Source organism: Amblyomma americanum, chromosome 4 (genome assembly GCF_052857255.1).
Source record: "Amblyomma americanum isolate KBUSLIRL-KWMA chromosome 4, ASM5285725v1, whole genome shotgun sequence".
In the NCBI taxonomy this organism is placed as follows: Eukaryota; Metazoa; Arthropoda; class Arachnida; order Ixodida; family Ixodidae; genus Amblyomma; species Amblyomma americanum.
In genome coordinates, this window is record NC_135500.1 from 189,151,173 (window position 1) to 189,172,476 (window position 21,304).

Consider the following 21,304-nt stretch of genomic DNA (forward strand, 5'->3'; position numbering starts at 1 on the left):
AATCTTTTTTTGCAGACACCAAGAGGCATTACATGAGAGATAGGAGAATACGATTATTTATTAGAATGTGGTTACGAAGTTTTGCTGATGCATTGGCATGCTTGATATGCGCGAGCAGGCAGTGCTGCCTGGCTTCGATGCCTTCACGCCTTCTAACAGAAACATTCGTTGAACTGACGGCCTTTATGAAGAGTAGTTGGTAAACGCCCAGTATAGGGGTTTTCTGCTGCGGTATCGACACCGTACCTGCCGGACCATTCGGAAACTTAAGCAAGCGCAGCGGCGGCGTAGATGCAGCCCAGCACGAACGGCATGGCCTGCCATCGAAATCGACATCAAACGTGTGATAGATTTCACGACCCACCCGTTAAAATGGGTACAGCCATCATCATCTACACTGCACGTGCCAATCGAGAAAGTTGACAGCGCAATCTGAAACTTCTATTTGCTTCGAAGCAGCTTGGAAACTGTTGCCATCGGTGGGTGTACACCCTTGTACCCGCAATGCGCCCTGGCCAATCCCCCACCGTGGGTATGTGCCATTAAGCCTGAGGACATCGCCATGTGGAACCCTTAGGCACGAATATCCGTTTGCACTGTTAGTCAGGGTAGAGCGTACTAGTAGTACTTGTAGTCAGGGTGGCTCCCCCATGCTCCCATTTTTTAAAAAAAGATTCTCAAAGATTGTGTTTGTGAGTAGCATGCGAGCCTTTAAGGAGATGGTGATGTTCTCTGTTGCAGATCCAGTAGGAAACAGTCCTTGTAGAATTCATCGATGCTCAAGGTGCAGAATTGCTGTGTTAGCAGATGCGATCGTGGAGTCAACGTTCTGAGTATGCACTATGCATATTAACACTTTTCATCTGCACTTCTGTCCGTCTGCCTCAATCGACGTGTGGTATGCCCTCCATTATGTTTTTTGATATCGTTGTTATCGCTTTTGTTAACTATGTACTTTGTGTTCTTGTTCAGTGCGTGACTGGAGACTGCACTGCCTGGAACCCGAGTCTGCGACCTACCACCTAGAAGTGGTTGGGCGAGTTGGTGATTTATGATGGTAAAGCATCGCGTAACAAGATGGGACAAAGAATTAAGGCAGACACGATGATAGTGCTCGTGTTGTTGTCGAGTGTTCCTTCTTTGTCCCGTATTGTTACGCGCTGTTACCATCTTCTACCACCTAGGCTATGTGACTTTGTGACATCATCACAACCTGCCCACCAGATTGTAGACAAACTGCGCACCGTTGCAGGTGGCAATTAAATTAATGATTGCATGGTAGCCACAGGTTGCTTTGGAACAGCAGCCTGGGTTTCACAAGCGCCACTGGTGCAGCACCTGCCATCGCAGGGCAGTGGCGCACCGCTGTTGCACCACTGTTCTGGGAGTGGTACGAGGACTCCCTGCAATCTATGAATGTAAAATAGCGGATGATCAATTCAGCATAAATGGACATTAACGCTATGGTGTCATATCCTTAAGGCGGAGCTTAAGTGTTCCCTCTGGTTTCTTTAAGCGACAGCGTTAAGGTACTTGTGTCGCTAGAAATCCGTCGACGGCATCGCTGACCATAAGCGAAAAATCCAAGAGAAATTCCTAGGAGGTAGGGGGCCCACCTATGTCATGTGACCTTGTGATGTCATCACAACCTACCCATCTGATTGTGAGCAAACTGCGCACCATCGCAGGTGGCAGTTGTATTAATGGTTGGTCGCGAGAGGTTACTGCAAAGCAGAACCTGGATCACACCTGCCATCCCAGAGGTGCATCACTTAACTGCTGCACCCCTGCACCAGGAGTGGTATGAGGACTCCCAGGAATCTATGAATATAAAGTTAAGAATGACCAATTTCGCATATATGGGCATTAATCTATTAGCTATCGCATCATACATTTAAGGCAGAGCTTAAGTGTCCCCTCCAATTTTATATTTGTGCGCTGTTCACGTGCCTGGCTCCTGCAAGGTATGCAGTGGGTGCTGAAAATCTAGTAAAAAAATTGCAGGACGGTTACAGTTGCATAAAGCGAAGGTTTTACGTTAGCCGCGGGGTGACATCAAAGAACTTTTCACACACCTTTTTTTTTCTTGTGAGCTCAGACAGCAGGAGGGGAATTGCCTGGGACTGCAGTGATACTCTGCAGTGGGCCAAAGTGGCGGGTTTTGCTGGGTTTCGAACCAACCATATCTCACACCCGAGGCGGGTGCACAGCAACCAGGCCACCTGTCGCCTCCCTCTCTTCCTCTCAATCCCTCTTTTCCCTAAATGTGTAAGGAGGGAGGTGGTCTCCCAGACACTGCTCCGCTTCTTGAGAACTTCTGGCCTGCCCAATAGGCTGTGACTTTACTGATCGCTTGCTGACTTTGCATACTGACTTCGTTTTCCTGCTTCTCCCGTTTCTCCATCTTTATACCCCCTCATCCCTTTCCCCAGTGCAAGGTAGCAAACCGGTTTATTCTTCCGGTTAACCTCCCTGCCTTTCCTTCTCCTCGTCATCTCTTTGCACCCGTCGCTCCTACCTTTTCCTTCTTTTCTCCCAAGCGCAGCCAAAGCCGTATCAGACCAGTGTCCAAGGACATGCTCCAGGCACAGGGCGCATTCTGGCGGAGTCCTAAAGTAACTTGCAGTGTCTTGCGGCATGAATTAAAATTCTGTCAGCAGCAGACAAAATGGTTATCAGATCAGCACCAGCGTATGATAAATGTGCTAAATATAGTAACTATACGACCGTGCGGCAAATGGAGCTAGGTTAAGCATGTCAAGGGTAGCAACGGCAACTCGTTACCGCGTTGGCCGTACGGGTCTCTGGCAGTGCTAAAACCGCTGAAACTCTTTATTAATCATGCATATTGTCCGTTCGCAGGAAGTGTCCGCCTCACTTGTCAATCAAATGTCGTCATCAGAACTAAAATAAGTAAAACAAAACAATGGAAAGCAATTAAACGACATTAAAAATGAATGACAAAATAAGCAGTAACGCCAATAAAATTAAAAATAATAAAAATAGATGAATACATAAAAAGAAATGAAAATAAATTAATCCTTACTGTCGGAGTGGAAAAAAAAATCCGCGTTCTAGAAATTTCCATGAGGTGCTACGAAAAAAAAGAAAAAAAAACGCATACTGGCGGCGTGGAAAAAACCGGCGCTCTAGAACGTTCCATGCGGTGGCGCCTGTAAGCACACGCCTATGTCTCCAGCTACCGAGCGCTCTCGCGAAGTGGAGCATAAGCGACTACAACAACAGCCACAACTGTCTTCAAATGGAAGTGAACGTCAATCTCCAGATTCTCCGAACACAAGACGAATAAAAGCCAACGAAAGGATGCGTCTCAAGCGACTTCAGACATCGCTGAATACGAAAGCCAGGGTGGCCGAACGTAAACGTCTGAAGAGGCTTCAAAACCGCGAGGCCTCAGGGAGTCAACCATAGTAACCAGAATCCCCCAGCATAAGGACATGTATCCAATGTATTTTTTTGTTTTTTTTTACTGGGTAATCAACAACACAGATCGAAAGCAACGACAACGAGACAAGCTTACTGCTTCATCCAAGCGCCCCTGTAATAGCGATGGTATCCCAGCTACATTGCTTGATTCCGGTGGCACCAACAACGCCTGAGTTTCGTGCTCATTGTGTGATATACTGTGGTTCGCTATCGATCTCTCGAATGCTCCCCAGCCGGCCAACGAGCTTCTACAGCAACATTTCCTTGAGGAAGACGTTATGATGTTTAAAGTATGCTGTACGCGTCTGCAGCCACTTCGACGCGGCAAGATCCCAACTTCTCCACTACCAACGGCTACGTGTGGACTCAGAAAGGGGGTCTCAAAGGTGCGATATGTCTGGGATGTTAAAAGACGGCGGTTCATAATTATCCCCCAGCATTTGTGGAAGCTGAGTCATATTCAGACAAAATTTGAACTTCCGCGTCTTCGCGCCTTTCCCTCTCGCACGCCAAAACGGCGGCGCTCCTCCGCCGGCCCCACTCACTCGGCCGCTCCCCTACCTCCGCCGGCTGCGGAGCGCGCGGAGTGGCCGCGGTAGCGCGTGACGTCTGAAAGAATTTGGCGCTGTGAACCAATGATTACCCCGGCTTCTGACGTCATTTGCAAGATGTGACGTCGTCTGCCAGGTTTTCGCGCAAAAGCCCGGCACCGGGCGTCGCCGCGAGGTGCGAAAGCGGGAATATTTAAAAATTTGTTGTAAATTTACCGCTCGCTTTTGAGGTCTCGTACGCGGCATGAACGCTCGGTGGCCTGTACTCTACATAGTGCAAACATTTTAAAGCCAAGCTCAAACACCCCTTTGTGTGGCCCTTTAGCTGAGTGAGCGCCTCATCTCACCAAGGATACCATTCGCAAATCAGAAGACTTCTGTAGCACACATCGGGACAACTGTCGATCTCCGGCCCAATCGTCAACGTCCCCATCAGTGTCCCTGAAGCTGTCGGCATGCTGCCCAACAAGCACACCAACGACATTGCCCTACACGTTAAGCGAGGATGATATACAGGACGTCCTGCGTTCACGGCATGGTCAAGAAGGAGGTCCTGATGAAATGGCTGTACTACCTAGTCAACACCAAGCTGTACGGATTGTACGCCATCAAAGTTAGCACAGCGCAAGTTGATGAGATATGTGACACTGCAGCCCCGGTTTCGGAGGAGACAGTGGAACTACTCACTACCGAACTGGACGACCACAACGACCCCATGAAAGTGGCAGCAGCCCTTACACTGGGACAAGAGGCGATGATCGTCAACGACAACTGGGGTCTGGTGATGTCCCCACGAGAAGGAAAGCGACCCCTCAACATCGTCTTTGGCGAGCACGCAGAGGAGCTGTTTCCCCAAATTTACCTCGGCGAGGCTAGAAAGATCTCACCACACGCCACGCCTACACCAATGGCAATGAGTGAATGCAGGCGGCGGGACCGTCGCGGAGCAGTGCCTCGACATGTGCTCTACGTGCATGGCCATGAAAGTGATGCGCTACATCAGAGCGTCATCATCGATGGTCACAATGTTCCGCAATAATTGCCTGAGCCGATCTCCAAGACAAGGAGTTCATAGAGAAGGCAGTGAACCATATGGCCTACATATGGAAAGCATCCCCAACACGGTCGCCTACTGGCATCAACGAAAGCAAGATGTCTTCGCCATGATCCATCAACTGGGGAAATCAACTGCATTCCTCACTCTGTCGACTTCGGAGGTCCACTGGTCGTGGTTACTGAAGCTGCTTCAGAAACTTCGAATAGACCCAACAGAAGTGATCCCCGACATCGAGAACCTGACACTCGTCAAACGCACAGAAATGGTCAGTAAAGATCCCATAGTGTGTGCACTCTAGTTTGATCACAAAGTACGAGTCATAATGTCCATACTGTGTAACAAGACCATATCTCACCATTCGGTCGTTACTACGTCCAGAATTACTTCAAGAGGATAGAATTCCAACACCGCGAGGTAGCGCACATGCTCACATTCTACTGTGTCTTAATGACGCACCCGACGAGCCTCTCGACGAGTACATTCCGGATACAGTCAAGATGGCAGAGTCACTGATCTCAGTCAACCTGGACTTTCTACCCAGGCCAAGGAGCCAGACACAACAGCACACCCACACGTGCTGCAAGAACGGCCGCACCAAATGCCGCTTCAACGCTCCTTTCTGGCCGATGCGCGAGGCCAAGATTGTGAGTCCTCTTCCATCGCTAACAACAGAAGACAAGGTGCACTGATAGGACCTCAAAGTAGTTACAAGATCCACCAGGTTCTCGAAGGCACCGTTTACAAAACATCGACGAGTTCTGGACTCACAACAACATCCACGACGAGGTCGAGTATATCGAAATCGTCAGGACTGGCATCTTGATACCTTCGCTGATGCTGAAACGAACACCTGTGCAGACCAAGGCGAACTACTTCAACCCCTGGATTGCGGCAGACCTACACTCCAACATGGACATTCATGTAGTCCTCGACGTGTACGCCTGCGCTTCTTATGTCGTCGAATATGTCAAAAAAGCCAGCCGCGGCATGTCTAACCTTCACAAGGAGATTCAGAATATTGTCACCGAATCTCCAGACGCCGCCATGACTTACGCCAAGGCCATTCGAGAACTCAACCTAAAGATCCTTAACGCGGTGGAGATGCCGGCGCAAGAATCTGTCTGGTTCCTCCTCCAGCTGGGGATGTCTACCAAGTCCAGGGACGTCGTTCAGGTCTACACTCTGTGGCCAGAACAGCATTCGCGAATTCGCAAGACCAACAGACAAATGGACAATCAAGGCATCGACGCATCCAGTACCGACATCTGGAAGAAGAGATCAATCGAGCGCTGTGAAGACTGACCTTCCACACTCGAGCATATAACTTACGCCGAGTTCATGACAGAGTACCGCCCAGCGATCTGCGCCCAATGGAAACAGACGGCCATCTCAGACGTAATCAACTACAAGCGGGAATACGTACTCCTCTTCTACCAGTTCAGAAGAGAAGTCGACATCCTCTACCGCAACAAATTCATGAAAATCTTCGACAACAGCCACTCAATCATGGAGAAAAAGAGGAGGTACAACTACACGCAGACATTCACGATTTGATGGCTGAGTGTGACCGCATCATCGGCGAGGAACGCGACATGGTCGCCCAAATTCAAGCCTACCAAGAGGAAGGAATGACACGCCTACAAGAGTCCTGAGACAACAGCGACACGTTCGTTCGCCTCGTCGACCTAGCCGACGACTCCGACCTAATGGTAGACACGCAGCTAGCCAGGGCAGAAGAGAAAGTCGTCGACGAGAGATGCCCTGCTGTGCAGAAACGGGAAGACGTACATCATGTCCACTGAGGAATTCCTCTCAAAGATGCGTCTCACCCACCAACGAAGGGAAGTACGAGATAATCAGTGAAGTCAATAATAGTCTAACTACGCCAAAGTCGGCACCACTTCATATCTTCTTCACTGGAGCGGCTGGGTTTGGGAAGACGTTCGCCCTAGGACTCGTCATGAACATCTACAACAGATACAAGACGAGAGACGGCGACGACATGTCAAATTACCGTGTGCCACAACAGGGAAGGCAGCAGACGCACTCAGTGGTCGCACCATCCACAGCGCCTTCAAATTGGTCATCCAGAGCAAGAATCTCAATCAGGGCCTCAGCTCGAGCGACCTCAACACCTTCAGGCGGGCATTCAGAAATGTCAGGTGCGTCATCATTGACGAGGTCAGCATGATGTCTAGCGATGCCTTGATCATGATCGACAAACGTAGGTCCCAGAAACATTTCCATGAGGCTTGTACAAGCCATTCGGCGGCTACGACATCATTCTGTGTGGGGATCTTCTCTCGGTCGCGCCTCACCAACAGCTTCTCCAGTACCCAGCCCATACCTTGTCATGAGCTGTCGTTCGCACTCAGCAAGGTTGTCCGTCAAGGTGACGAAACATTTTCGATGATACTCACCAAGATCGGCGATGCGGCCCAACTGGCCGACACCCAACTTGCTATCGTGGAAAATAGATTCGTTTCCTACGATGTCGCTGACTCCCTCGGGACGGAACCTACCAGAATCTACTTCATTAACAGCGCAGTCGACACGTACAACGCCGCTGTCTTCAAAATGAGCAACCAAGACCTCATCGTCGTTGACGCCATGGACTACATTGTCGGGACTAGAAACGAAGAAGAGGACGAGTAGGCAAACGATAAGGTGTCATCACTGATGAAGGGAGACACGAGGAACCTACTGCACAGCGTTACGCTCAGCATAGGTTTCCCTACATGGTCACCCGCAACCTCAACGTCGCCGACGGCCTAGTCAACAGAGCAATGGCAACACTCCGCTACATCCAGCTGGACGTTTCTGACAAGCCCGTCCGCATATGGCTCCAGTTCGCCAAGCCCAAGACCGGCTCAGTTGCACGCCTCAAGGGCCATCACCACAGGGTGCACAACCATCATAGATCCCACTTGGGTCCATAGAACGAGCGAAGTTCTCCTGTCACTTCAAAGGCAGAGGCATCCGCAGAGGCGGAGTTTCCGGTGACGGCCGCCTCTGCCATGGCCATACATAAGTACCAGGGTGGCACGTTCAAGTCAGTCGTCTACGACTACAGCAAACACCACGCTCAGCCTCTAGTCTACGCCGCCCTCAGCCGTGTCAGCAGCTTGGCGAGACTTTACCTCACCGACTCTACAGGAGAATTGAAATTCTACCTCGGCCAACGCGAGTGCCGCATCAGGGCACTAATGGAAGAGTTCAGACGCCTACAAGAACACAAGTTGGACACCATCACCCAGCAGTGCCATTCAATGATCGACTCTGCCGAGTTCGCCGTTGGGTGCATTAACATCCGCTCCCTACCAGTTCACGCAGACGACGTTGTCCACGACCACGTTCTCGTCAGAAGCCACTTCCTGTGCTTTAACGAGACATGGTCTAGCCCTCAGACTGCGCAAATTCAAGTCAAGGGCTACGACTACGTCACCGGAGCTCAGAGGGAAGGCAGTCAAGCAGCAGGAGTAGCCATTTACGCCAAACACGAATGACATCATTCCAGGCATGAAGGATTCACTAGCGCTAGCCTTAGTCATCCCCAAGCTCACGGCAACAACTAAATACGGATCGTGCCTTGACCTCGCCCTGCAGACCTACAAGTCCATCAGAGGCGTCAAGTATCTCATGCCAGTTCAGTGACCACAAAGCGATGTTCCTAGACGTCGACCTCACGGGGCACAAGACTCACAGCGGAACGAGTGAAGTCAGTTCGGCACTATAGAAGACCAACAAATGCAGTCTCAGGATGACTCTGAATAAACGATTATGTAGTCTACGTGGTGTCAGGCGTGCGGTCTTTGCGTTTGAGCCGGGTTGCCCAGAGGGCTCTGTAAAGAGTCACAGGGAGATGCAGCGGAACTGCATTTACTTCGTTCACAAAGAGCGTCACACAAGAGGTAGGTCATCAGAGGGGATCAGCAGCGGCATTCAACAGCTGTCGCACCAAACGAACAACAGCGCCGTCTTAGAGACACCGGCAGTACCGTCAAAAGGCCTTGGCGCATGTAACGTGACCATGTGCTCCCCTACCTTTTTAGCACTTAAATCCATCTTCCATTTGCAACAACAAGACGGAATTCGCGTCTGTCCTGTTCGTAAGCATGAAACATAATTGAGATCGTGGAAGGGCGCAGCGCATCAGCGGACGGACAAGCGGACGGTCGGATTCGCGCGCGCGCGCGCACGCGCATTTCGGGGGCAGAGCCGCTAACAGCGGGGCTGACTGACTGAAAAACTTTATTTTCAAAATATATACAGGGAGTCCGCGTTCGCGTGGGTGCTTGCCTGCAGACGGCCGCTGGTTGTGGCTGTTATGTGTGTGCCGAATGGCGCGCGACGGCACCAAACGTTGCTGGCTTCCGAAGCTATATACCACTCCACTGGACTGTGTTGCATTTGGGTTGCAAGCCCCAAGGGTAGCGTTGGCCTGGCGGCCTGGGGCAAAGCAGGAAGCATCCGAAGGTCCTGGCAAAGGATGAGTCGACTGGCAACAGAACAACTTGTTTATTCTGGCATCGCCAAAAGAGCAGCCGGTCAGGGCGACCACGTTACTCGCATGAAGAAATCGAAGTCTCTCGTTGGCGTCCGGGGCAGCTCTCTTTATATACCCTCGGAGTCGAGGGCAAGAAGGAGCGGCTTGGGATGAGTCGCACAAGACGGCGACGCATGAACATGTTCAGGCGTGACGGGCGCGTCCGCCAGGCCGGCGCCGGTCAGACCTCCTCGCCTCCCAGTTGGAGAGCTCCTCTCCCCGGCTGCCGCGCTTTGACAAGCGTGGGCAAAACATGCACACACACACACACGCACGCACGACGACACGTGGCACTGAAACCTGCCTGGACGCGCTTGGCGGGAGGCGTTGCGGCCGCGATGAACGAAGCCGCGGCGTCCGTTGCATCCGCGCCGGCTATACCGCGCGTCGAAGGCGAGACGTAACAGACCGCCCCGCCGGGAGAAGGAGATCCCGATGGTCAGGGGACTGCATCCGCTGTCCAGAGGGATGTCGCTCGATGAAGCTCGTAATCGAAACCGATCGTCCCTCGACGTTGCTTGAGCGCAGCGCACAGAGAAGGCCTCGTTCTCGGGTTCAGGATCACATAGGACACTGCAAAGTCACTTCGGGAGAGTTGCCATTTTTGTGCTCGTTCCCAGCAAGCGTTAGAACTACGCCGAAACGCAACCGCTCAGTCAGCAAGCACGAGACAACCCTCACTAAGCTCTGCCAGGCTCTTTCTCCTTTTTTATACTACTGCCTAGTTCCTTACAGTAGTCAAGCAGCACTCAGAACGCGTCCACAAATTGGAAAATTGCACTAGAAAGCACATAATCACTTTGAAACACTAAACAAAAGCAATATGTTAAAAATCCTGCCTCAGGAAGAAAACATCAGTAACCAACACCTTTGAGGCGGATTCCCACGTTAGGGGCTTCGACTTAAGCCATCGGCGTTACCGTTGAGACTCCCCTTTTTGTAACGCACCTCAAAGGAATATTGTTGCAAAGCGAGGCTCCAGCGCAGGAGGCGGCCATTTTTGGGAGATATGGTCTGCAGCCATTGGAGAGGGCAGTGATCCGTCTCAATGATAAACCTCGAGCCGGCTAGGTAGCATGACAATTTCTGAACGGCCCACACGAGACACGCACACTCTTTCTCGGTGGCGCTGTACGCCTGCTCACGACAGGTCAGCTTACGACTAGCATACAGGACGGGGTGTTCCACTTCTCCATTGTCCCTTTGGCACAGTACAACGCCCATGCCTCGCTCACTAGCATCGCACTGAACAACGAACCCTTTGGTATAGTCTGGCGATCGTAGCACAGGCTGGCTTGTTAGGGCGCTCTTTAGGGCGCTAAAAGCTCTCTCCTTTGTCTCGCTCCAGACGACTGTTTGGGGCTCTGTTTTTCTTAGAGCATCCGTCAGGGGAGCCGCGATATCGGAGTACCTGGGGATGTACCTCTGATAGTAGCCGGCGACACCCAAGAACGACCGAATATCGGTCTTCGTGCGCGGTTGCGGGAAGTCTCGCACAGCGGCCACCTTTATTTCAGAGGGGCGGCGACGACCCTGTCCAATCACGTGACCGAGGTAGACAACCTCGGCCTGTGCTAATTGGCACTTGGGAGCCTTGACTGTCAAGCCCGCTTCGCGCAGGCGGGTTAGCACTGCCCGCAAGTGTGCCATATGCTCAGACCAGGAGGTGGAGAATATCGCTACGTCGTCTAAATACGGTAAAGCGAATTCTTCCTGTCCCCGCAACACTTTGTCCATGAGGCTTGAAAAGCAGTATGGCGCGTTCTTCAAACCAAAACTCAAAACTTTAGGACGGAATGTTCCCATTGGTGAAATGAACGCCGCATACCTACTAGCCTCTTCTGTAAGTGGAACCTGCCAATAACCCCTGACAAGATCTAGGGTGGAAATAAACTGAGCGCTACTAACTTTCTCAAGGCGCTCCTCGATGTTAGGGATCGGATAAATGTGATCCTTAGTGATGGAATTAAGCCTGCGGTAGTCGACGCAAGGACGAGGTTCCTTGCCCGGTACCTCAACTAAAATCAAGGGGGAGGTATAATCACTCTCACCCGCCTCAATAACACCGAGCTGTAGCATTTTCTTTACCTCAGCCTCCATAATATCGCGCTGGCGGGGTGACACCCGGTACGCCTTGGATCGTACTGGCTCTGGGGAGGTAAGTTCTATATCATGAGTAAGGACAGAAGTCCTACCAGGCCTCTCAGAGAACTGACCTTGAAACTCTTGTAAGAGTTGGTGTAGTTCGGTTTTCTGCTCAGCTGACAGCGGTGCTTTAATGATTAAGTCACTAATGACCTGATCAGTGTCTTCCCTGTTCGTCACTGAGCCTAGTCCCGGAAGCTCGACCGGAAGCTCTTCTAACTTGCCCGTGTCGGGCATTTCCTCTCCAGTACCTGGTGCCTTCAAAGCTACAGGCTCAATTTTATCCAGTTCGGACGTGCTCTGAGTATCAGCTTGCTGCGCCTCCGACCCTTTTTCATTGTTCGACAATGTCGGCCCCGCAACTACCGCCTTTGCAGCGAGCTCCCGAACTCTCGGTCTGGTTAAGGCCTGAACGCTAGCCTCACCAAACAAAAGCCCCTTCTCGCGCAGGAGGTGATCGGACCTGTTCGAAAATAGGTACGGGTACTGGGGGGGCAGCATAGATGACACTACGGCCTCCGTCTCAAGTGCTCCGAAAGGTCCTTCAATAACCACTTTTGCTACGGGCAGACACACGCTGTGAGCTTCCACTGCTTGCTTGATCCATGCGCACTCGCCCGTGAACATATCGGGTTCTACGTAAGAGGTGTGAACTACATCCATTGTAGCTGCGGAATCACGAAGCACTCGGCACTCTTTCCCGTTCACGAGGAAGTCTCGCATGTAAGGCTCGAGAAGCTTCATGTTCTCGTCAGTGCTACATAATGACAAACACACGACTTCTCTTTTTGTTTCTGGACACTGCGCCGAAAAGTGACCCGGCTTCTGGCACGTATAACACACGCGCGCTTGCCTCCTCTCGAACCGCTTTCTGCGTTCGGCTTCGGCTGCCGCCGTCTCCTTACGTTCGGTAGGACTGCTTTCACTCGCATCCGCACTACGTGTGTCCCCCCTTGCTCTCATGGGTGTGAACTTCGGCCTCTCAGACTTGGAGCCAAATTCACCCTTTTGACCGTCCCTAGCTCCGCGAGCCCGACGCGTCACAAACTCCTCGGCTAGCTCGGCGGCTTTAGCCACTGTACTAACGTCTGGCCTATCCAAGACCCAGTACCGCACGTTCTCAGGTAACCGACTATAAAACTGTTCCAGCCCGAAACACTGCCGAATTTTCTCGTGGTCACCAAACGCTTTCTCTTCTTTGAGCCACTCCTGCATGTTTGACATAAGCCTGTAGGCAAACTCTGTATATGACTCATTTCTGCCTTTTTCATTTTCCCGAAACTTCCGACGGAACGCCTCCGCTGACAGCCTGTACTTTTTTAGCAGACTCGATTTCACTTGGTCGAAATCCTCTGCCTCCTCTCTCTTCAAGCGAGCGACTACGTCGGCCGCCTCGCCGGGTAACAAAGTGAGCAAGCGCTGTGGCCACGTTTCCCGAGAGAACCCCTGCTTCTCGCACGTTCGCTCAAAGTTAACCAGGAACAAACCAATGTCCTCTCCAAGCTTAAACGGCCGCATCAGGTCAGTCATTTTGAACGATACCCGTTCTCCTGCACCGTGTGCCTGACTTCCATTACGAGCGCGTTCCATCTCTACCTCGAGACGCTTCATTTCTAAAGCGTGGTCGCGCTCTTCTTTCTCTTTTTGCTCTTTACGTTCGCGCTCCTCTTTCTCTTTTTGTTCTTTCCGTTCGCGCTCGTCTTTCTCTTTTTGCTCTTTACGTTCGCGCTCGTTTTTCTCTTTTTCTTTTTGTTCCCTCTCCTCAATGGTCTCAAGGCATTCCGACAGCTCGTCATCCTCAGCCTCCAACTCAAGAATAGCCCTTAGCAGTTCTGGTTTTCTGAGTTTGTCTGAGACATCCAGACCCAACTCTCTTGCAAGCTCCAGCAATTTCGGTTTGCGCAACGACTTCAAATCCATGGCTGCTCCGAATGCTGCTTTCTCTACTGCCTACTATTGTCTTGCCGCAAACTAACCCGGCAGCAACGACAACACAATTACCAGCTCTGTTTCTGACACTAACAAAAGCCTGGCAAAACTCAGAAGAAGAAAGTCCCGCACTCACCAAACCTCGCAGCCAAGAATTCAGCGCAGTCGTTCCGCTGCAGGCAACCAGTCATCACACAGGGCTCGTTGCACTGCTCCCGGATGGTCGTTGTGCTGCTCAGCATACAGTTGACCGCATATCTTCGCTGCTGGCCTCCGTTGTCGGGATCCCACCGCTGGCAACCAGTTGTTGCATTTGGGTTGCAAGCCCCAAGGGTAGCGTTGGCCTGGCGGCCTGGGGCAAAGCAGGAAGCATCCGAAGGTCCTGGCAAAGGATGAGTCGACTGGCAACAGAACAACTTGTTTATTCTGGCATCTCAAAAGAGCAGCCGGTCAGGGCGACCACGTTACTCGCATGAAGAAATCGAAGTCTCTCGTTGGCGTCCGGGGCAGCTCTCTTTATATACCCTCGGAGTCGAGGGCAAGAAGGAGCGGCTTGGGATGAGTCGCACAAGACGGCGACGCATGAACATGTTCAGGCGTGACGGGCGCGTCCGCCAGGCCGGCGCCGGTCAGACCTCCTCGCCTCCCAGTTGGAGAGCTCCTCTCCCCGGCTGCCGCGCTTTGACAAGCGTGGGCAAAACATGCACACACACACACACGCACGCACGACGACACGTGGCACTGAAACCTGCCTGGACGCGCTTGGCGGGAGGCGTTGCGGCCGCGATGAACGAAGCCGCGGCGTCCGTTGCATCCGCGCCGGCTATACCGCGCGTCGAAGGCGAGACGTAACAACTGTTAGTGATGCCAGCAAAGCTTTGCGGAAGTAAGCACGTTTTTTACGCGTCAAGACTTCAGAATAGAGCGCAAGCTCACATTGCATGCAGCGGGGTAAACCGATGGCGCCCGTGACAGACGAATGTCTACAGGTGTAAGTGCGCTCTCTTATACTTTGGGTTTCTAAGCATTTTTGAAGCGAAAGCTTCACTACGCTTGGTAAAGCCGATTTCGCCGTGCGCATTGCCGGTTCACCTTGAAGTGAGCCAGGGGTCGAGTGTGGCTATACGCCTTACCATATGTGGTCTACCATGGTGTCGCACCACTTGATCTTTGACCTTTCGATTCGCCGGTAGAGGGCGGTAGAATAGGCCGCAGTGTTCATTGGGTGACCAACCTCTCACGATCAGCAACTGCAACCTGCCGGGGTGGCAGGGTGGGCGTGCTGCCTATCCAGTGTGCGGAACGCACGCAACGTTACAGACGCCAAGCCGCGTCTAGTTTCCCGATACACCACAGCTTTCGCTCTCTAACCAGGTTCAGCAGCAATTAAACCGCAGCTAAGTTTCTTTTTTCTTTTTACCGAGCGCTAGTTGAGTGAACACAAGCGCTCGCACTCGACGAATGTCATGTGTATTATCGTGGAGATTACAGCCTATTGGACAGAGTGCGAAGTGGACAAGATCACTGTTTAAAAATCCGAGCGGGCGAACTCGCCTTATCTTGTTTTCGTTTTTTGACTATGTAACCAATTTTTTAAAAGTGTTATTACTATTCAGGCACCTTTGCCGGCCGCTTCATTCCTTGTGTAGCAGGAGACCGCTTTCACACAGTGAGCAATTCACCGCTTGCGCGGCTGCGGGAACGGGCCCGGGCTCCGTAAAGTAATAATGCAACGGGCCCGGACGTGGCTAGGGCCTCAGAATGCAGCCCGTGCAGTGCTCTAGTTAGAGTGGCGGAAATATTTTGGTAGCATGTGACGACGACGCCGCATCCGTTAACGACTTGCTGCCACCGAAGTGAGCATTCAAGTCTTCGAACACTTCGTCAGCATCCATTTGATTGTGTCGGCGCCTAGGTGTGACAATCAGCATTCATACAATGGGCATAAGCATATAAAGGCTGAACTTTTCGGTGAATACCCGTTTATATCACTGCTGTTCGAATCATAACCGTGCTGGGAAGCTGAAAGCTTGGTTCCATGCAGGCGATTCCGGTAATCGCACCTATTTAGCGACAGAGCAGTTCATGCGTGACATTTAGAGAATCGAACGCAGAGAGAAAGAAGTCACTAACCAAAGCTGAGGAAGCTTTGAGACAGCCTATGGTCTATGGGGGTTTAACGTCCCAAAGCGACTCAGGCTATGAGGGACGTCGTAGTGAAGGTCTCCGGAAATTTCGATTACCTGGGGTTCGTTAACGTGTGCGCTTTGAGACAGCGTACACTCACTACATGCGATCTGCAATGCACTCACTGCTTTTGCCACCGGACAAGTAGCACTCGAGGCACCTTTGTTGGGGACCGCACTGTGGCGCTACCGTCTCGCTGCGCGCTCCCTGTCACTGACAATTTTCTGATACACAACACAGGCGTCGGCGAATAACCACAAACAAGATGAAATGCTCTCAGAGATGTAGTCTATATAAATCAAGAAGAATAGGGGTCCCACAACCGAGCCTTGTGGAACGTTTTTTTTTTAAGAAAGTAATTTTTTAAATCCATTTTTGCACAAACGAGTGAGTGCTTATTATTCAAAGCTTGTTAACGAGGAGCAAGTGTGACAGTGCATCAAAAGCTTTATGAAGAATCTAAAAAAAAGCACAGTCAGTCTGTATTTCGAGCCATCACCGGTGGAAGTGGTGCATGAGTGCGTTTTGTGGTATGGTCGTTGTGTCTTGTTCTGGCGATGATCGAGCTTCGTGGAAAGACCAGTGATCGGTCAGGACCGGGATATTGGCGATCTGTCAGTGTGGCACGCCTTGCGTATAATTGCCGCAGTCTTAGTTGACAAACAACCGGAGATGACAAAATAGGGAGAGTATAAAAGCGAAACGCTGAAGGAAAAGACGAATTTCTCGTAGAACAACATGTTTGCGTGCAATATATATGCGGCCTCCCGAAGAGCTGTGTGTGTACAAATGAGACTTGCGGGAGCTAATAAGGAATCGGAATTCGAATAGAATGAATGAGACCGGTATCGATTGCTGAGTGAAGGACAGTGGAATCAGAATTGTAATAGATTGGGGCGCGAAAGAAGAATGCTCCGCATCAATTCAATTGATCGCCCTATTATTATTTATTGCGATAATGGGAGTTATAACGCATTAAAAATGTAGTAGACGATCATGCGAATTGATGCGGCGAAGTTGCGACAGCAGTGGCCTTTTGTGTTTCGTTTTTGTTTTTCCCGTCTTTGAATATGATTTCGCCTTCACTTTTTCCCTCTGCTCCTGCATGGGCTTCTGGAGGGCGGTAGCGGGTGTGGCGAAGCCTTTTTTGCTCTCACATGCAGACGCCGCGATTTTGAGAAATTAGATTATTACTGCTATCGCAGCAAAAGCGACCACATCAGGCTGAGCAAGAAAAAAAAAGCAGACTAAATGTTTCTTTAGTAACTGTGCTGGTCGACGCTCCTCGAACCTTAAAATGTCATATTTATGAGCAAAGAAGCCATGGCACGCGAGCTTATCGTACTGTGGCGCTCTTCGACTTTCATATATGAACGTTAATCCTGCGATTTACGCTCAGTAAATTCAAGGAGCTTCCCTCCCATCGACGGCATGGACTATCGGCTCATAAATTTTAACAAGGCCAAGCAGATTTCCTGATCAGCAGGCGATGTTTCGTCGACAAAAAAAGTCTAAGGAGCCACTGCACGCAGCGTGACCTGCACGTAGCTAGGGGTCTGCCCGTCCACCTTAATCCTGCAGATAAATTTTGTCGCGTGTGTGAAACCTCGGCTTGGAGTAAAAAACATTCAGTATAGTAAAGGTATCAAACTAATAATCGATGGTAAATCCAACTTCATTCGCAGAATTGCCGCATCAGATATCTGATCGTCCTTTAGTTTTCTTTTTTTTTCAGAGAAAAAAAATTTCGTTGGCATGATATTGTGACCTATGTTGGACATCAGAGAATGCTAAGACGTGTTTGCTAGGAAGCTTGTTCACTATAATCTAATCGTTATCATTTAACAATTGCAGTTAAAGAGCCGCCACTGTGCATGGCTCAGTGCTCATGGCACTCGGCTGCTGACCCAAAAGACGCAGGTTCGGTCCCGGCCGCGACGGTCGCATTTCGATGGAAGCTAAATGCTAGAGACCCATGTACTGTGCGACGCCTGTACACGTTAAGGAACTCCAGGTGGTCGAAATTATCCGGAGCCCTTCACTATACGGCGCCCCTTATAGCCTGAGTCGCATTGGACGTTGAACACTATTAACCATTTGCACACTTAATTCGCGATCATTCGGATATGCGAATTGCAGCTCGGCATTATTGATAGCCATATCATTTTTCAGGTTTTTGAAAATGCAGTCCTGGTGGGCGTTGAATTCGGGCCGTGCACGAACAGGGCTCCGGATTTTCGCGTGCGCATTGTCAAATCTTCCTTCCTCTGCAGTGCCGACGAGGAGGGTATTTTTGAAAATGAAAAAAAAATCGATATGTCCATTAAGGATTAGCATTAGGCGTTTAACCTCAACAGCTCAAATGTTGACTATTAGATTTTAGTTAACAAGTTTTCATCTAACACGTCTTAGCGGTTTTCTGATGTTTGCCCCCGGTGAGAGTACAGCTGTCCTGAAAACGTCCTTTTTAACTCCCAACTTTCCCCCTTCCCTTACGGCGCGGTTCGGATGTCCACCGAGATATGCGCGACAATAGGGCTTTTGGTTTCCAGGTTTTATTTCTTCCAGAACGCGGGAGTAAAAATCGAGTGGCACTTTCTGAGTTCAAAAGCAGGTAGAAATCGGGTTTCTCGGGGAATTGTTGGATAACTCGGGTTTTTGCAGCGACAGCTGTTAAAGGCCCGATATTTCGGTTAAGCGTCGGTGTAGTATCAGTAGTATAGTAGTAATAGCCGGTGTAACCAGAGTGTGGTAACTACGGCAACCACATGGAAGGTGGAGGAGGAGGGTAGCTCTGGCATCACTCATAACGTCATTTGAACGCGTCATGGCCGCGTACCGCGCCGAGTGGTCCGAACCCAATGACGTCACGTGGGACGGCGTAGTTCCCCTCCCTCATAACTCCTCCCACTGCTGTGACAACATCGCGAAACACATGCATCTTGGTCTTTCAGAATCAGACATTGGTCCAACAAACTGAACATATCTTCTGCCACTCCTCAGACCACAAGGCTCGCTTCATGACTCAAGGACTGTGAGAAGTGTTGCTAATGAGAGAATATATATATATATATATATATATATATATATATATATATATATATATATATATATATATATATATATATATGTCTGAAAAATAAAGTGGTCTATAAGTGTACGCGCATGCATGTCACTCTCAAATTCTTTGCTTTAATATCTTATGAAAATACCTCAACAGCTGTTGCTGAATCTAGCATTACACAGTGGTAAACGTCCTCTGATTTTTTTTTTTTTGGGGGGGGGGGGCGTATCAGCGCTCGTTTTGTTACAAAGCATGAAATGCTTATTTATTGCCTATTTCTATACGCAAGGTGTAAGTGGAAAATTGTACAAAAACTGTTTACCTATTGATCTAGATTTCGTTGATTGATTGACTGATTTGTGATTGTTCTAGCATTGCCGTCCGCACTATCAGCGCATTTATTTTGTGTTTTTTTGTTTGCCACAGGAACCGGAGGCAAACCATTCACTGTCTCTGCCACACCTTGCGGCCGGCAATCGTTAGGAGGCTTTCATTAGCCGTGTCTCGATAGCTTACTGTTCGCAGGGCGTGCATACCTCGCATACGCTCTTCTTTTCGACTCCGTAGCCAGCTGTCTGCAGCGTGCACGAACAATTGGTCTCGATACGCACAGAAATAAATTACTTGCATCTGAAGTTCTCTTTCCTTTTCGTGTTGTATCGACTGATGGACGCTCTGGTACGGTTCTTTTTGCACAGCCCCTTCACTGGCGTCATTCCGATCAGTCTGTGCGTGCACAGGTGCCCACGCACTTCATCGCATAGACGCTCGCTTAATCTTGCACAGGGAAGGCGCCCCGTTACCTGTTGTGCACCAATGTTGAGCATGTCTAGTATGTTAGTACATGCGCGCCGACGCGCTCGCCTGAACATGTACTTTAACGCAATGATGGAAGCCGCGTTGCAAAGGGTCTTGTACGCCTGGAATCACGGAACAGCAGCATGCGTCAGTTATACTGCAGCACTGCTGATGGATGGGCTCTGGGGGAGAGGTTTTTGCAGACGCTGCTTCGCTGTGATCTGGTCGTGTGCAGCGCTATACGCGATGCGTGTATACCCGTGTTTTTCATTCGGCGCAGTTTATGGCTTTCCTGAAGTCTACGACAGAAATGCCAAAGAGCACTTTGGAAGGTTTTTCGCAGAGCACCATGTCTGGAATCACGCCAAGGCGTTGTTACGACAATGCGCAAAAGGGAGTTTCAGCGCAGCGTTAACGTGTACTTCTACCGTTATCGTTATCGTAGGGCTCACGTTCAGCATGCGCATGCGCACTTTCTTTTGCAGGCTCCGTGGCAGTGCAGTACGCTCTAAACAAGAATGCGTCTGTGTGGGAGTAAAAAGGGAGTAAGCTACCCTCTGGCGCACTCTATTTTTACTCCTTTCTGTTCGGAGTGTAGCGGTAAGGCAGAACGTCCTACTGTATGTGCACCCGCCGCGGTGGCTCAGTGGTTAGGCGCTCGGCTACTGATCCGGAGTTCCCGGGTTCGAACCCAACCGCGGCGGCTGCGTTTCGATGGAGGCGAAACGGTAAGGCGCCCGTGTGCTGCGCGATGTCAGAGCACGTTAAAGATCCCCGGGTGGTCGAAATTATTGCGGAGCCCTCCACTATGGCACCTCTTTTTTCTTTCACTCCCTCATTTATTCCTTCCCTTAGGCGCGGTTCAGGTGTCCGCCGATATGTGAGACAGATACTGCGCTATTTCCTTTACCTGAAAACGAATTTTTTTTCCCTATTGTATGTGCATGCGAGTAAGGTCTGAGCAGTAGTAGTGGCAACGTTAGCGGTATGCGGTAACGGTATGCCAAATCTGCGTATTAAAGGCTAACGCTGAGGCCAAAAGACGTCCCTGAGTGCTCAAGAGACTCTTTAACTGCGGAATGCAGGCTGCTTGCAAACAAATATCTTGTCGATGACTAAAATTTCGCTGCTTCATACGAGTGGAAAGTCCAAAATGTTATTATTCAGGGCGTCCGTCCCACCACAGCTCATTTCCAGCGACTGCGTTTTTCGGTGAGTCATGGAGTAGCCCTTCCTCCGCGGCGCAACTAAGTGGCGTGAAAATCGGGCAACCTTGCAACGGTTGACGTCGCCACTCTACACGTTAAATGGAGCGAACGGACTCCGCACTCTAACGTCGCCCACCGCCTCCGTGCTTCCTCTGAGACGAGGAAGACGCGGTTGGCCGAGTAAAACGCCACACAGAGCAGCGCAGTTGGACGTGGCCTCCTTCCTGGTAGCGCTATAGCCGCTGCACGCAATTGTCATCGCAGGGCACGAAACCCTCCTGCAGGTTTTTATTCCGCCTCGAGACCACTGTTTCATCAGTACTATGCAAGGGCCACGAAGGAATGTATGTACAGGCATCAGCGGTGTGAAAG

General features: G+C 50.6%; 1 protein-coding gene across 1 annotated transcript in view; it reads right to left on the reverse strand.

Annotated features, from left to right (window-relative positions):
* The window catches only part of LOC144128863 (E3 ubiquitin ligase Rnf121), a 283,986-nt gene that overhangs the window by 139,648 nt on the left and 123,034 nt on the right, over positions 1 to 21,304 (reverse strand). The gene's annotated exons all lie outside the window — the stretch shown is intronic.